Source organism: Pan troglodytes, chromosome 2, assembly GCF_028858775.2.
Source record: "Pan troglodytes isolate AG18354 chromosome 2, NHGRI_mPanTro3-v2.0_pri, whole genome shotgun sequence".
Lineage (NCBI taxonomy): Eukaryota > Metazoa > Chordata > Mammalia > Primates > Hominidae > Pan > Pan troglodytes.
In genome coordinates this window covers 127,446,892-127,463,803 of record NC_086015.1, presented here as the reverse complement: position 1 = coordinate 127,463,803, position 16,912 = coordinate 127,446,892, and the positions used below count along the sequence as shown (strand labels likewise).

The 16,912-nt window shown below is 44.1% G+C and overlaps 1 protein-coding gene across 27 annotated transcripts in view; it reads right to left on the bottom strand.

The window, feature by feature from the left end:
• KALRN (kalirin RhoGEF kinase) overlaps window positions 1-16,912 on the bottom strand; it is a 690,517-nt gene that overhangs the window by 541,852 nt on the left and 131,753 nt on the right. The window lies entirely within an intron of this gene.

Below are 16,912 nucleotides of genomic sequence, written 5' to 3'. Positions count from 1 at the left end.
CCTGGACGATATCTTGATTGCAGCCTCCTAAGAGACCATGAAGCAGGGGACCCAGAAAGCTGTGTCTAAATTCCTGAACCACAGAAATTGTCAGACAATAAATGTGTGTTATTTCAAGCCGTTAAGTTTTCGAGCAATTTGTTACACAGCAATAAATAACTAATACACTTCACAAAAAGTCCTCTCTCTAACCTCCAAATATTTGCTGCCCTATTGTTTTAATTTCTGACCAACTAATGTCTTCCAGCATCCACATTTGTATTTAATTCCCTTCGGATAATTTTATCTTGTATATAATTTCATCAGCTTGATTTTGCCTACTGCAAAAGAATAGAGTCACTATAAAGGCACGCCAGGGACACTAACATGGAAATATCCAAACTCAGGTTGGTAACAAGATGTTTATCCCTGATCTGCTACAAGATCCCTGTACCCTGTACCTAAAACACATGGGAATACTCACTCTACCACTTGACTTGGCTTCTCTTTTCTGTTTCCTCCTTCCCCATCAGAGAAGAGATGCTGTGCTCCTGTCCCTCCTAGGAACCACTTTCCACTACAAACAGTGTTGCACAGCACATTCATATCTATCCTAGGCCTTTCTGCCTTCCTTCTTTCCTCCCAATTCCTTCCAAACGACTGCAGCAAAAGATTCCTCTCCCTCCCCTCCACGTTCTCCTCCCTGCTTTGTTCTATTTTAGAGCCAAAAATAATGCTAATCATGGCAGATAAGTGCAAGATTGGTGCCAGGGATTTACACCTGCATCAGGAAAAAGGGAGAGCCATGCATTTCGTAGTAAATTAGAGCTAATAATGAACCAAAGCCAGCAACTTTTAAAGCCTTTAAAAGCACCCCAAAACCTCACCTCCTCATCCTCTAATTTAATTTAACCTGCTTCTGATCATGAGCAGCTTTCCAGAAAAAAATGTAATAGGACTCTTGCTTGCTGTGGTTTTTGCTATGATTATTAAAATAATGTTGCTCTCTCCTTTATGTTTTTTTCATTGTAACTTATGATATGAGTTATTTTGGGTCTAGCCTGGGAATGTTAACTATCACGCATAAATGTGGATTTTTAGAAAAGCACAAGTGCAGTCTCCATTGCCCAGGCTGGAGTGCAGTGGTGAGATCTTGGCTTACTGCAATCTCTGTCGCCCAGGTTCAAGTGATTCTCATATAACAGCCTCCCGAGTAGCTAGGATTACAGGTGCACACCATCACGCCTGGCTAATTTTTTTTTTTTTTTTTTTGTATTTTTAGTAGAGATGGGGTTTTGCCATGTTGGCCAGGCTGGTCTCAAGCTCCTGAGCTCAAGTGATCCGCTCACCTCAGCCTCCCGAAGGGCTAGGAGTACAGGTGTGAGCCACCCCTAGAAAAGCACAAGAGTAGTTCTGACACCTGACTTATTAATGGATTTTTAGATATAACACACTTGTAAGTTGGGGTCAGATACATACAGAGTGAGGACAGTGTTGTTCATTACAGGAAGTGGGGTGAGAGACAGAGATGAATAAACGTGGGCAAGGGGCCATGCAGAACTCGGAGGAAGGAGAGCAGAGAGACAAGTGGGCTGTGTGGGAAAAGAGAGCCAGGGCAGGGGCATGGGAGGGCAACCTTTACTGAGTAGCTAATATGTGAGGGTCACTGAGCTAGAGATTTCTCATGTTGCTGTAGTGAATCCTCATGAGTCCAACGAGGGAGGTCCTCTTCTGCCATTTAAAAGAGATGGCTGCTTCTTAGAGAGTGTATACGACCTGCTGAAGGTCACACAGCTGATAAGTGGTGGGCCAAGATTCCAACTTGGGTCTCTCTGAAGATCTGGCAAGGACCTTCTTGCCACTTCCCTGTGTACCTTCTTTTCTTTTCCCTTCTTTTTCTAGGTTAGGGAAGAGGGAGAGGAGTCGCTTATTCTACCTTTCTTGATGAAAGCTGGGGGAAGGCAACACTAAAGCACATGGCAGAGGAACTCTGGGGAATCAGAAAGTTTTTATTTCCTAATGGAAAGCTCTATAGCCTTCAAGGTAGGAGCTGGAGGATGGAGACAACAGGTCTAGAACTGCTCAGGAGCACTAGAAAGAGAAAAACCAGGCACTCCTGCCAAAAGTTGCTACAGCCTCCTTTGGCAGGTGAGAAACAAAATAGCCCCAGTGGGGAAGGGCAAAGGCAAGGTCAGCAGCTGAAAAGAGCCACAGCGATGAAACCAAGAAAGGTTGAACATACCCCCACCACACAAGCAGTTACCCCAGGCTCAAGCTCAGCATTGTTCTGATCAAAGTTTGTGTCAATGATTATGGTTAGGGGACAACTGATGAAAAGGAAGCTATACAACTATGTATCTCGGGCATTCATTCCTTTAAAATGTTTGCTCAGGAAGAATTATAGTAGTCCCCCCTTATCCACAGTTACACTTTCTGCGATTTCAGTTACTGGCAGCCAGCCTCGGTCCGAAACTAGGTGAGTACAGTACAATAAAATACATTAGAGTAAGAGAGACCATATTTGCATAACTTTTATTGCAGAATAGCCATGCACCGCATAACAACGTTTTGGTAAATGACAGACCATATATATGATGGTGGTCCCATAAGATTATGATGGAGCTGAAAAACTCCTACCACCTAGTGACATCATAGCTGCTATAACATTGTAGCACAACACACACATTACTCACATGTTTGTGGTGATGCCGGTATAAAGAAACCTGCACTCCCAGTGGTCTAAAAGTATAACACATACAATTATGTACAATGCATAATATTTGATAATAATAAATGACAATGTTACTTGTTTATATATTTGCTAAAAAAACTGGTTCATATATTTGTTTAAAAAGTTAACTGTAAAACGGTCTAAGCAGGTCTTTCAGGAAGTATTCTAGATGGAAGCATTGTTACCATAGGAGACAACAGCTCCATGTGTGTTACTGCCCCTGAAGACCTTCCAGTGAGACAAGATGTGGAGGTAGAAGACAGTGATATTGATGATTCTGACCCTGTGTAGGCCTAGGCTAATATGTTTGTGTATTTATTTGTTAAAAAAAAGTTTTAAAAGTTTTAAAAATTGTTTTAAAGAAAAAAGCTTACAGAATAAGAATATAAAAATATTTTTGTACAGCCATACACCTATTCGTGTTTTAAGTTGTGTTATTACAAAAGTATCTATAAAGTAAAAAGAATTACAGTAACCTAAGGTTAAACAAAAAATTTATTAATTTTTTTTTTAGAGACAGGGTTTTGCTCTGTCACCCAGCAGGCTGGAATGCCGTAGTGTGATCATAGCTCACTGTAGCCTTGAACTCCTGGGCTCAAGCAATCCTCCCACTTCAGCCTTTCAAGTAGCTGGGGCTACAGGTGTGTGCCCCCATACCCAGCTAATTTTTTTTAAAAAATTTTATAGAGACTGGGTCGCTATGTTGCCCAGGCTGGTCTCAAACTCCTGGCCTCAAGCAATCCTCCCCTCTAGACCTCCAAAGCTCTAGAACTATAGACATGAGCCACTGCATCTAGCTAATAAAAATATTTAAATAAATTTAATGTAGGCTAAGTGTACAGTGTTCATAAAGTCTATGGTAGTGTACAGTAATGTGGTAGGCCTTCACATTCACTCACCACTGACTCACCCAAAGTAAATTCCAGTCCTGCAAGTTGCATTTATGGTAAGTGTACTATACAGGTGTACTATGTTTAATCTTATACCATATTTTTACTGTTTCTTTTCTATGTCTAGATAGGTTTAGATACATGAATACTTATCATTGTGTTACGATTGCCTACAGTATCTGGTACAGTAACATGCTACACAGGTCTGTAGCCAAGGAATGATAGGCTATACCATACAGCCTAGGTGTATAGTAGTCTGTACCATCTAGATTTGTGTAAGTACATTCTATGAGGTTTGTACAATGAAATTGCCTTATGACACATTTCTCAGAACATAACCCTGTTCACTAAGTGGCACATGACTATATTTCTTATAATTGTTGTATTTTTAAATTAGTTATTGTTAATCTCTTATGGTGGCTAATTTATAAATTAAACTTTATTATAGGTATGAATATAGAGGATAAAACAGTATATGTAGGGTTTGGTACTATCCACGGTTTCAGGCATCCACTGAAGTTCTTGGAAAGTATCACCCACAAAAAAGGGGAACTACTATATTTTCCTTTTAGCACTTGCTTAGTGTTCCTTAAACATGACCCTTTTAGTAAAGAGGTATGCTGTAGATACAACAAGAGGGCTATGAAACATGTGCTCATCTTTTATCTCAGGTAGGCATTTGGGTGCCACTGCTTGGACCTATAAATCCAGGTAGAGCCCGGGTTTCTGCCCTTTGAAAGAGCAGCCCAGGTGGCACTGATGCAACTTGTCCAGATCACACTTTCTAAAACACTTGCATGGACCAAGTAGCTATGGTAAAGTCCACCTATTACCCAGAGACCCATGGATTAGATTGGGGCTGATTTCCAAGAGATGGGGCTTAGGAAACTGGGAAAACTGCAGAGGATAAAAAGAAACTTCTGGGCTACTGGCCACTAAAATACATCGATCTTCAGCATGCTAGGAACCATCCCTCCCCAGCACATCACAATCATCTTGTCAATGACTCCTTATGACCCCTACCCAAGCTTCTGACTCATTTGGGACCCCCCAACTCCCTAATATTCCTCCAAATTAGCTGCCATTCTTGATGCTTTTACTAGACTATAGCCAGTCCAGGATTTTACAAGACACCAAAAATGTATCACCATGTGGATAATCTGCATGGATATTACTGAGCCTGAAAAATGATCACTTCACCAACTACTACTGCAGGGCTTCCTCAGGGTGGGTTCCCTGGGAACTCCAGTCATCCTGGTCCATCTTCTCCAGGTGATCCTAATATAATCCAGGCTAAGTCACTGTTCTAGGAGGTAAAAAACAACTGAAAAGACTTGCTGTTTTAGGAAGATTGATATGGGGAGCTAAAAAGGAGTAATGCCAGGTTACCCTGGATATTTATTGTGTTTAAAATGCAACAGAGGACTTTGCCTGAGTCCACACTTGCCAAGCAATAGTCTTGCCCCGAGTGTTTGAGAAATGGCAGGCCTGTTCTTAGAGACAACACACGCAGAGTTCTCCATCCTGCACAGAGCTGAGTCCTCAGACTCCCAGGCCCTGTGAAAAGGAAGGGACAGAGAATAAAGAAACCCCATTACCATACTTGTCCCAGGCAGTGGTGCCCACCAGGCATCCTGTCCACCTCTAAGAAGAGACAGACTGCCCTCTCTCTCGTAGTCTTCTTAGTGTGCCTCTTCTCAGGAAAGGTCAGGTGATCCTTGCTAAGTGCTTTGAGCCCTTGGGACCCAATGGGCCTCTCTGCCCCGGGAGTCTGACAGGAAATCAATCTGCTGTCTCCTTCACATTACGAATAGTGTGGATACCCATCAGGTAAGAGGTAATCTCCAAGTTCCCTCCCAACACCAACAGTCTGTAATTCCTTTTAGCCAAGACCTAAGGATGCCTATTTAACATGAAGCAAGGAGAGAACTAATCTACAGTTAGAAAATACATCTCCCATATTTCCTTGAAAACAGGAGATAGCAGTGGTATGAACAAACCAGACAAGCAGAGCACCTAACTGAACCTTGCTTTGCATCAAAAGAAACTGAGATCAGACTGGAAAAGTGACTTAAACACAAGGTGATACAATTGATGGTTGAGTTGGGTACAATTGAGGTGGGTTCCCTGGGAACTCCAGTCATCCCGTTCCATCTTCTCCAGGTGATCCTAACATAATCCAGGCTAAGTCACTGTTCTAAGAGGTAAAAAACAACTGAAAAGACTTGCTGTTTTAGGAAGATTGATCTGGGGAAGCTAAAAAGGAGTAATGCCAGACCAGAGAGGCTGGTCAGGGGGCTTTGAAGGCACCTACACACAAGGCAGGGATGGGTGGAAAGGAAGAGATGCAGACAAGAGGTTATAAAGGGGGGCTACTGGGTCTAAAACCTAAGATGAAAGAGCCCCAGAAGACAGAAAATCATGAAAAAACTCATTTTAGGTCTTGTTAAAGAATATATTCACATAGAGTCTCAGAGAGGACAGCTAGAGAATAGAGGCTGAAATATAAAAGAGAGGACAGCTAGAGAATAGAGGCTGAAATCTAAAAGATGTGAGCAAGGCAACCACGTCTGTGCTGGGCCTGGAGAACAGGCCTGGACACTTGGCTGTACACACTTCCACATCCTGGAGAGCAGGCCTGGACCCTGGGCAGCGCACATCTCCACATCCTGGAGAACAGACCTGGACACTTGGCTGTACACATTTCCCCATCCTGGAGATCAGGCCTGGACACTCGGCAGCGCACACCTCCACATCCTGGAGAGCAGGCCTGGACCCTCGGCAGCGCGCATCTCCGCATCCTGGAGAGCAGGCCTGGACACTTGGCTGTACACATTTCCCCATCCTGGAGATCAGGCCTGGACACTCGGCAGCACGCACCTCCACATCCTGGAGAGCAGGCCTGGACCCTCGGCAGCGCGCATCTCCGCATCCTGGAGAGCAGGCCTGGACCCTCGGCAGCGCGTATCTCCGCATCCTGGAGAGTAGGCCTGGACACTTCACAGCGCGTATCTCCGCATCCTGGAGAGCAGGCCTGGACCCTCGGCAGCGCGCATCTCCGCATCCTGGAGAGCAGGCCTGGACCCTCGGCAGCGCGCATCTCCGCATCCTGGAGAGCAGGCCTGGGCCCTTGGCAGTGCACACAGCGCTAGGTGCTTGGTACCTCCAGGCATGCGTCTCCCATTCCTAATATTCCTTCCGCATCTTGAGTGCAGAGAACTTGGTCTGTTGATATTCCATGTGCCTCACCATAGATAACACAGGGCACGTGGCAAGTGCAGAACCAAAGCCTCTCCTGGATGCACACGTGGGCTGGGCTGTGCCTGCCAGCTGCAGGGCCCTACAAATCACCTCATCCTCCACATTAATTTTTTATGACAATAGAAGTCAAGCTGGCCCAGGGATATGGGACACTGGTCCTGCCAGCTGCCCCTTTGGAAGGACAACACAAAGTCCTCACATGGACTGACCAGGCATTAAAGAAAGCCCCACTATGACTTAAATTCCGCTACTGTTTTCTCAATTCTGAAGATGGTGATTAGCTTACGGAAACCGAGCTATCCTCAAACATCTTCTCCTGCCAAGGATTATAAGAGTTGAAATCAAGAGAGAAAGAGCTCTGACAGACACAGCTTTCCTTCCTCTGGGAAAGCTCTCCTTCTCTGGATATGCTCCATTGACAAGGGGCCTGGACAGTCCTGCTCTGTAGGGGGAGAGGAGTTGGCAGAGGCTCAGCTCCAGGCCACATGCATGGGGGCCCGAGGGGAATCCTGCACTTATGCCCTCCTCCTGGGAGACAGATGCGATTAAGGACTTCTGGGCACCTTGCCAAATGGCCTAACATCCTGGGGATGGAGGAGTGGCCCAGGTGGCTCGAAGAAGGGAGCTTGGCTTGGGAGTTTCTAGTAGAAAGGCCCAAACCTGAGGGCAGATTGGCAGCAACTGACAAGCTAGTGAGCCTTGTGTATAAAATGCTATACTTTTTTTCCTTTTTTTAAGACAGAGTCTTGCTCTGTCGCCCAGGCTGGAGTGCAGTGACATGATCTTGGCTCACTGCAACCTCTGCCTCCCGGGTTCAAGAGATTCTCCTGCCTCAGCCTCACAAGTAGCTGGGACTACAGGTACACACCACCAGAGCCAGGCATTTTTTGTATTTTTAATAGAGATGGGATTTTGCCATGTTGACCAGGCTGGTCTTAAACTTCCAACCTCAAGTGATGCACCCACCTCAGCCTCCCAAAGTGCTGGGATTACAGGCATGAGCCACCATGCCTGGCCCAAATGCTATACTTTTCAAAGTACCCACCTCTCTGCTGCAGAAAGCCCATGGAAGTACCAGGACTTTTTTGATAATGATAAATAGTGGGGCATTTTGTATGTCATGGTAACAATAACAAGTTTTATATATTTTCTTCCAAAGCTCCTGGAGTGAATCTCATCCCAGTCTATCCCGATGGGGATTTCTGAGGCCTTGCCCTGATCTTTCTAGGTAGCCCTGACACATGGCCATTCAAAAGCACAGGGACGGTGGCTCATGCCTGTAATCCCAGCAGTTAGGGAGGCCGAGGTGGGCGGATCACAAGGTCAGGAGCTCGAGACCATCCTGGCCAACATGGTGAAACCCCATCTCTACTAAAAATACAAAAATTAACCGGGCGTGGTGGCACGTGCCTGTAATCCCAGCTACTCGGGAGGCTGAGGCAGAAGAATCGCTTGAACCAGGGAGTCAGAGGTTGCAGTGAGCCAAGATCGTGCCATTGCACCCCAGCCTGGTGACAGAGTGAGACTCTGTCTCAAAAATAATAATTAAAAAAAGCACAGGAAACCTTGGTCCCTTTCCTCTCACTCCCCCTTCTCCCAATTATCACTAGGCCAGCAGGCCAAGGCAAAAGACAAACAAAGTAGAGGAAACTTCAATACAATGATTTGTTGACTCTCTACATTCCCCTCTCCTCTATCTCCCAAGTAACTTCAGATTAACCTCAGCATCACTTCGGCAAGGCCTAAGAAAGAGTTAGTGTTTATTCCCAATTCTGTCTGTCCTTTGTTCACTACATCCAGTCTGGAACACCCAGGTCCATAATCTAGCCATAGGCCACTACATAGGCTCTGTTCTCCCAAGCTTTCCCTTTTTAAATTTATTTTTTCTTTATCAAACTTATTTTAACCATTATAAAAGCAATACATGTTCATCATAGAAATTTTGAAAAATCAACATAGGAAAGAAAATGACCTAATGTCTCAATTCCACCCCATTCTCCATATATTAACCATATTTTTAATGTACTTCCTTCTAGTCTACTTGCTGTGAATTTTTCTTCCCACCATCCCCACCCCTCAATCACCAATCTGGACCAGACATTCTGGTTCCTTGGCTCTTTCACTAACTAGTTGTGTGACCTTAGGCCAGTTATTATTTAATCTCCTGAAGCCTAATTTCCTGGCTAGAATGATGATGCAGGCTGATTGCAGCAGCTCTGTTCATTCCTATTGTATCTGTTTTCCAATGAACTCTTTCACTGAGATTAATAACCAGATTGGTCAATGAGGAAATAGGACTCAATTTATAAAAATCTACATAAAGCACAACTTTTAAAAAATACAGCCATTGAGTCCCAGGAGATGGGTCATTAAAAGCCTGGAATGGTCTTACCCCATTACTTCCTGTGGACAGCAGAGCCACAACACACAGGGAGCACAGCATTGAGAGGGTTGAGAATAATCACAAAGCCACCCTTTACTGTGCACCTACACAGGCCCAGGAACTCTCTATGTTCCAGGGGCGCCCCTGGCAAATTTTCTTCTCCTATTCTCAATGAACTTGCAATACAAAATTCTGATTGCTAGGGTACGGATAAGAAAAGCTAGGCTTAGTAGGTTCAAAGCCTTGCCCAAGACTTCAGAGCTAGAAGGCTCAGGGCCTGGCCTTGTGTATCCAAATCTTATACCCTTGTCCTAAACAGTGACTAGATTCTCTGTGCATCATTTCTGGCTATTCCATCCAGTACTCTGGCAGAATTTCATGTTATCTGGAGCAGACTTTCTGGCTGGTTTTCTTAAACTCTCTCCCTCTTCCTCCTTGTACATTTATCCTACTGGGATAAGCCCTGCTCACAACAATCATGACAGAGTAAGACAGGAAGACCTTAGGAACTCACGGCCTATTTGGCAAGCAAGCCAAGGTAAGGTGAAGGGGAATGGGGTAGGGGTGAGATGGGCTGATTCAGGAGTCTGAATGAGAGGCCTTGAGCTCATGCTACTCTTGGAGTTGATTTTAGTTATTATCACCCATTGTTGAATGAATGACTCCTCAACTCAATCATGCAAAATGAATACACTTATTTTATGGATAAGGAAAATAAGATTCAAAGAAGTCAAGTAACCTACCCAAAGCCATGTAGCCAGTCAGAACTAAGACTGAACTGGCTGAATCCAGGTCTGTCCACCTCCCAAACCCCTGCATTTCCATTCCTCCAAGATGCCTTTCTCACCAAATATCCAAAAACCTATGGAAGTAGTTCAAGAGCTGCGGAGAGAGAGCTTAAGACACCCATCAAAGCCTTTCCCAGGACCCCAGGAAGATGATTTTATTCAGGGACTCCGAAGGCAACTGCTTGCAGTTATTAAACCACCTGCTGAGAATCCAAATTCTAATTTGATCTCCACAGGCAGGAATTCCTCAGGGAACATGTAGTTCAAACTTAAGGGAGGATCAGAAAAACAGAAGTCCTTCTGTGGTAGGTTGTTTATAAGATAGCCAAATCAAGTCCTTCTATCCTTATGTGCCCGCTCCTTTACAATGTGACTGCCTTTTTTCCCACCAAGAGGTAGGGTCTATTTTGCTACCCCCTCAGTCTGAACTAGCCCATGACTTGCTTTGACCAATCCAATAGAGCAGAAGAGATGCTGTGTGACTTCTAGGCCTCAACTTCAAGAGGTGTTGCAGCTTCCGCTCTCATTCTCTTTCAACACTTCTGCCATCACGTAAAGAAACTCAGTCTGGTCTTCTAGTGGATAAGATATCACAAAAAGATGAACAGAGAGAGTTATTCAGCTGACAACCAGCACCAATTTCCAGACTTGTCAGTAAAGCCATCTTAGACCATCCAGCCCCAGTCAAGCTGCCAAATGACTGCAGCTACATGAGTGACTCCAGGTAAGACCAGCAGAAAAACTGCCCAGCTGATGCCAACCCAAGTAGCTAAACCAGTAAGCAAATAGTTGTTTCAATCCACTAAACCTTGGAGCCTAATTTCCCAAATCCTTACATAGCATTACTCCATCACTTCTGAGAACAGGTCTAGCATAAAGAATGTAGAAATGGGCCAGGTGAGGTTGCTCATGCCTGTAATCCCAACACTTTGGGAGGTCAAGGCAGGCAGATCACTTGAGGCCAGGAGTTCAAGACCAGCCTGGCCAACATAATGAAACCCTGTCTCTACTAAAAAATACAAGAAATTAGCTGGGCATGGTGGCACACACTTATAATCCCAGCTACTTGGGAGGCTGAGGCATGAGAATCTTTTGAACTACACTCCAGCCTGGGTGACAAAGCGAGACCATGTCTCAAAAAAAAAAAAAAAAAAAAAGAATGTGGAAGTGGAAGGAGTTTATAAAGTATGTCTTAGGCAAGCAGCTCATGTTGTTTGTGCCCTGAGACTCTGCAGGCTTCAAAAAACCCCAAGTCTGGAGCCAGACAGCACTAAGAAGTCTTGATTGCATAAAGAAGAATCAAGCCCAAGGGCCCATAAATGTGAGAAAGGTTTAGAGCTTGCTTTTATTGATCTACAACTTCTCTGTGTATACTCAAGAGGAAAATGTCTTCTCTCATATATCAACCTGTTGGTCACAGCCAACAACTCTCTGTTGCCTTTTAAAAGAATTCCAAACTCCTTAACCTGATATTTAGGGGCTCTAAATGATCTAAATTCAGGTCTGGGGTTCTAATCCCAATACTGCCACTTATTCACCAGCCATGTGACGCTGGATAAGACACTTCACATCTCTGAGCCTCAGTTTCTTAATAAGTAAAACTGGGATTTTGCATGCATAGATCATGCAGTTGTTATGAAAACTAAGATGACATAAAGTGACCAGTACTATACCTGGCACACAGTGGATGTTGTAAAGTTCCTTCCCAATGGTTCAACACCCTTCATCACACTCAGAGAAGAGAGATTCCTTCAGAGAAAAGTTTGTGAGATGCCAGGGAGGCGCTAAAGGTTCCTTGGGGTAAAGCCACATCTTGAAGCCTTGATGTGGTTGTAAGGAATCAGAGTGATGGACTGGGTCCCCGTGTTATTTGTTTTTGTTTTTTTACCACATGTCCCAAGTACATCCATAGCTAACTAAAGCTTTACCACGGTATTTTCTGAGGAAAGAACTCTGAAATGCTCTTGGTTGAGTTTCAACCAAGCCAGCCCTCTTCTCCACCTTAGATTCTCATATCCAACAATGGGCATCTGCCTCTTGTATTCAGAACATTGATCCTACACTCGGACTGATCTTACTTCCTTCTCTAGTTTCCTTAGTGGAAAAAACCCTGTTACCCTAATTTCCATAGTTCTACTCCAGCAAGTCCCTACTCCCACGTTCAGGACAACTGAGAGTCCCAGAGAGAACTGTCCCCTCTCTCTTCCCCTGACTACTCCCCTATTGTCCACTGTTGATAATAACTCCTTCCCTGTGTCTCTCTCACAAACACATACAGTCACATTCTATAGTGAAACAGGAAATTGAACTAATAGAACTACATCTCCATCAGAGACCAATCAATGCCATTGATTGGAACAACATTTCACTGGACATGAGGCGCCAGGGAGACAGGGGATCCTCCTTCCCTCCCCCTAAAGTACACACACTGCCCCTCTGTCAATCCCTGGGATTCCACTGCACCAGTAGTTGCAAATTACCCACAAGTATCAAGCCCTATGCAGCTAGAGCCCACAGCTGAAGAGAAGCCAAAGCTACCAAAACATCAACCACTGGCTCAGGATTAAAGAGAGACAGGCAGTTCCATTCCTGTGAGCCCTTACCCTGTAGGGAGATCCTCCCTGACCCAGTAAGCCAAATCCACCCCATCCCTACCCTATTATCAAACCACAGAGAGCCAACAAGCTTAGTAAAATGCAGTGGTTTCCATTCTTTAAGCATGGACTCTCCACAGTCACTCCACCATTCCCCTCCAAATCACAGCACTGACCCCTCAGAAAGGGAAAGGAAATCATTTATGTGCCTCAATGTGCAAAGCCTTCCACCACTATGTGTTCATCATTCATTCCTAGAACATCCCTGAAGGTAAGGCATTATTATTTCCAGTTTACATGAGTGAACAGAGGCTCATAGAGCCCCAGATAACACAGTCAATAAACAGGATTTAGATCAAGGTCCTGTGACTCAAATCCCATGTCTTTCCACTCAAGAGTCAACACTTAGAGTTGTGCTCTCTTAGTATATAGTCTAAATATACTTGCCTGTGTTTGGGTGTTTGTCTACTCATGTGCCTTTGTCACTGGTTCCTATAGCTCCCAGAATAGTGCCACGTGCTTGGAGGTAGTGTTGACAATGAAGACACATGGAGATGCCTTCCAAATCACTCCCAGTGTCCTCTTCCATGAGAGGCCGATTGAGATCTAATCCAAACCTGAGGCATGTGGCTGTAGTTACCACATTTGGTGCCTTTTCTACAATATTTAACATAATATATTGTCACAACAGGAGTTAAAACTATGATGCAAAGACATGAGAGGAAGCAGACGGAAAGTTGACCAAGAGATAAGCAGAGAGAGTAGAGTCACCTCTTCTATGAGCTTCATTTGGGAAAGAAAGTGGTATCACTGAGCCTCTCCCCAGGGAGATTCCCCTAGTTTAACTTGGCTGAGCCACTGATCCAGGCCCTCCCAATGACTCTCACCAGCATTCTGGGGACTCCCTTAAAGCCAAGGTAAACATGACTCAAACCAGCAGAAGCCAATATTGCTTGCTCTATGAGAACTTTCTCATAGTTTCTCTAACCCAGGTTGCCAGAGCTTGGACAAAGTAGAGAATCAGTTGCCCATGGCAACCAAACCCCACCACTTCCAACTTCATTTTGATTGGCTTAGAGGGATGGAAGTCAAGGAGGGTCCAGGAGCAAGTGGCCTTTATATTTAATGCATTCACTTAACAATCATCTTGCTTTATACGCATAACTCTTCAACTTTTTAAACGGCTTTTCAGTATCATTTCATCTTCTCTTATTCTCACTGCAATTCTTGAGGTGAATGATGATCTCCTCAGGCAGACAGGAACTCCCTGCAGTTGTTTTGTACCTTTCCACCAACTCAGTACTTTTGGAAACCAAAAACCTTTTCAGCAAAGAAAGAGCAGGAATATGATCTTCCCAACACAAAGTCACAGAATCACTCAGCCTTAGAGATGGGTGGTCCTTAGCAGCTCCCTAACTATATAACTCTCATCTGAGGGCAGGGGTGCACTCCAAACCAGTGCTGTGCAGTAGAACTTCCTGTGATGATGGAAATGCACATATCTGCTCTGTCCAATTGAGAACTGTACTGGAAAGAGAAGATGTGTGCATTTTGATCACTTGAAATGTAGCTAATATGACTGAGAAATTAAATTTTTAATTTTATTTTAACTAATTTTAATGTTAACAGCTACATGTGACTATTGGCTACTCTATGGGAGAACACACTCTATGGCATCCCAACCAGACTTTGCTGCAATGGTAATTTACTACCTCAATTTGATAGTGTTCACAAAGAGAGTCATGCAATTTTATACAGAGAATACCTGTTATCTGCGCTGAAAGAATTACGTGATAAAAACACCTTTTGCCTACAGTTTGAATGTTGATCACTTCAATAACAAAATGCTTACAAACTCTTACAGACTGAGCAGATTAGAAACAGAGAAGCCACTAAAGACCACCTAGCTCAACCCCTTTATTTCACAGATGGGAAAACAGGCTTGCTATATCTTTCTCCTCGGGTCATACCTTACAGATCCTGTGTTCTCTAGGGAGTCCAGTGCTCTTCCATACTTGCTCCCAATGTTTCTGACAACTTTCTGAATTATTCTCTACCTCTAGGTATCCCAGGGTAAGAGCAAAGCTAGGGAGAAGGAATTAGAACTGTCACCACCATGACTAGCAACCAGAGTCTCCTGCTTAACAGGAGCCAATTTCACAGGAGCCACAGGTCAGCAGTAAAGTGCAGGGATCTAAGGGAGCCCTGGGCCCAGTCGCTCAGGCAGAGCCCTGCAAGGACACAGGGTTCACTCTTGGTCCACCCCCACTCCATCTTTACCTGTCCAGTCACCTATTTGGAAAGTCCCCAGATTTATTATTATAATATTATCATTATTATTATTATTATTATTATTATTATTATTATTATTTTGAGATGGAGTCTTGCTCTGTTGCCCAGGCTGGAGTGCAGTGGTGTGATCGTGGCTCACTGCAATCTCTGCCTCCCAGATTCAAATGATTCTCCTGTCTCAGTCTCACAAGTAGCTGGGATTACAGGCACATACCATCAGGACTGGCTAATTTTGTATTTTTTCTTTTAAGTAGAGACGGGGTTTTACCATGTTGGCTAGGCTGGTCTCAAACTCCCGGCCTCCAGTGACCCGCCTGCCTCAGCCTCCCAAAGTGCTGGGATTACAGGTATGAGCCACCACGCCGGGCCCTCCAAATTTAGATGTTCAAAAAAACATCTGTTTCCTCTCACATTGGCTCAGAGCAGCGGTGTCAGTTTAAATTTGGGGCTTCTAGGCAAAACTGATTTCCAGAGGAATCCCTTTCCCTTTGTTATATGCTGAACGGACTCCTGGAGAGAGGGAGTCCCCATAGGTGTGGGTCCTGGAAATAAAGATTTTTAAATTAGGGAGAGACATAATATAATTTTCTTATAAAAAGAAAAAACATATTTACTTTCTCTGCTTTTTAAAGCTGGAAATTAAGAAAATGTGAAAAAAATAATTTTTATGAGTATTATTTGAGCTATCTGGTGGTCCTGCTTCTGAAGGAGAAACATCTATGAAACATCACTCATGAAGCACTTAATGAACACCATCTTTCCAGTCACTACACTAGGCACTGCACTAACTCATAGGGGAGACAACCTTCATCTATTCAATATTTGTTAAGCCCCCACTAAACAAAGTCGCTATCTTCATAAAACTTACATTCAATAATGGGAGGCTTACAAAAATCATGTGTACAAAACAACAATATTACTTGAGATACTACAAGTCCCACAAAGAACACAGAAGTAGTGGGATGGGTTGTGACGCTGGGATGGTAGAGTGGGGGACAGGCTACTCTAGATATGGTGGTTAAGAAAGGCCACTTTGAGGAGATGGCATTTGAGGGAGGGCCTGAATGCTGGGGAGCAGGCAGATGGGAGGATGAGCGGGGGAAGAAGACACCCCTGGCAGAGGAGCCACTTATGCAAAGGCCCTGAGATGAGGACAAGCATGGTATGTTTGAGGGTCAGGAGGCTTGTAAGGCTGAAGTGAAGTGAACAAGCAGGAAGTGGCAGGAAGAGAGGTTTGAGAAAGAGGCCATGGTTCAGGGAGAGGACATGAGAAAGAGATCATGTGAGGCCTTACAGCCCGAGGTAGGTACAGTGAGAAAGCACTTGGACAGAGGTGGGCATTAAGCCCAAGAGATATGATCCAATGTATGAATATAAATATATACAATGGTGGATAAAATATTTACAATACAGGAAGAATGAGTGCAAGGCAGGCCATTACAAAGTACAGGAGGTATGCTAATAAAGAAATCTATACTGTAGGGAGGGGCTCGAGAAAGTCTAAGCCTCTTGGGGCATGGCATTCCAGGCTACAACAGAAGACGCAAAGAAGGAGCAGTGTGAAATGACATGTGTGAAACATGACGGCATGTTGGAGGGGACCACACGTGGTTGCTATGGAGGGTGGATAGGTACGAGCCATGCATGGGAACCATGCATACATCAGCCTTGGGAATTGAACGTATTTTGTTCTCAATCTTGTCTCTTAAAAATACTGGTACCCAGGCCCCACAACAGACAAATTAGACAAAAACATCTGAGGGTGGGAGGGCAGACACTGGCATATTGAAAAGCTTTCTAAGAGATGCTAATGCACAGCCAGGGCTGATAAGTGGTACTGTAGGCAATAATTTGAAGGGCCCTAAAAAATTTTAGACAAGCAGCAACATTTATTTCTCATAACAAATTTGTTTTTCTAAAGATTATATTTTATAATTCAGTAAAGTATAATATGTTCAAGCAGTGATGACAAATTAATTACTTGTGTTTTCATT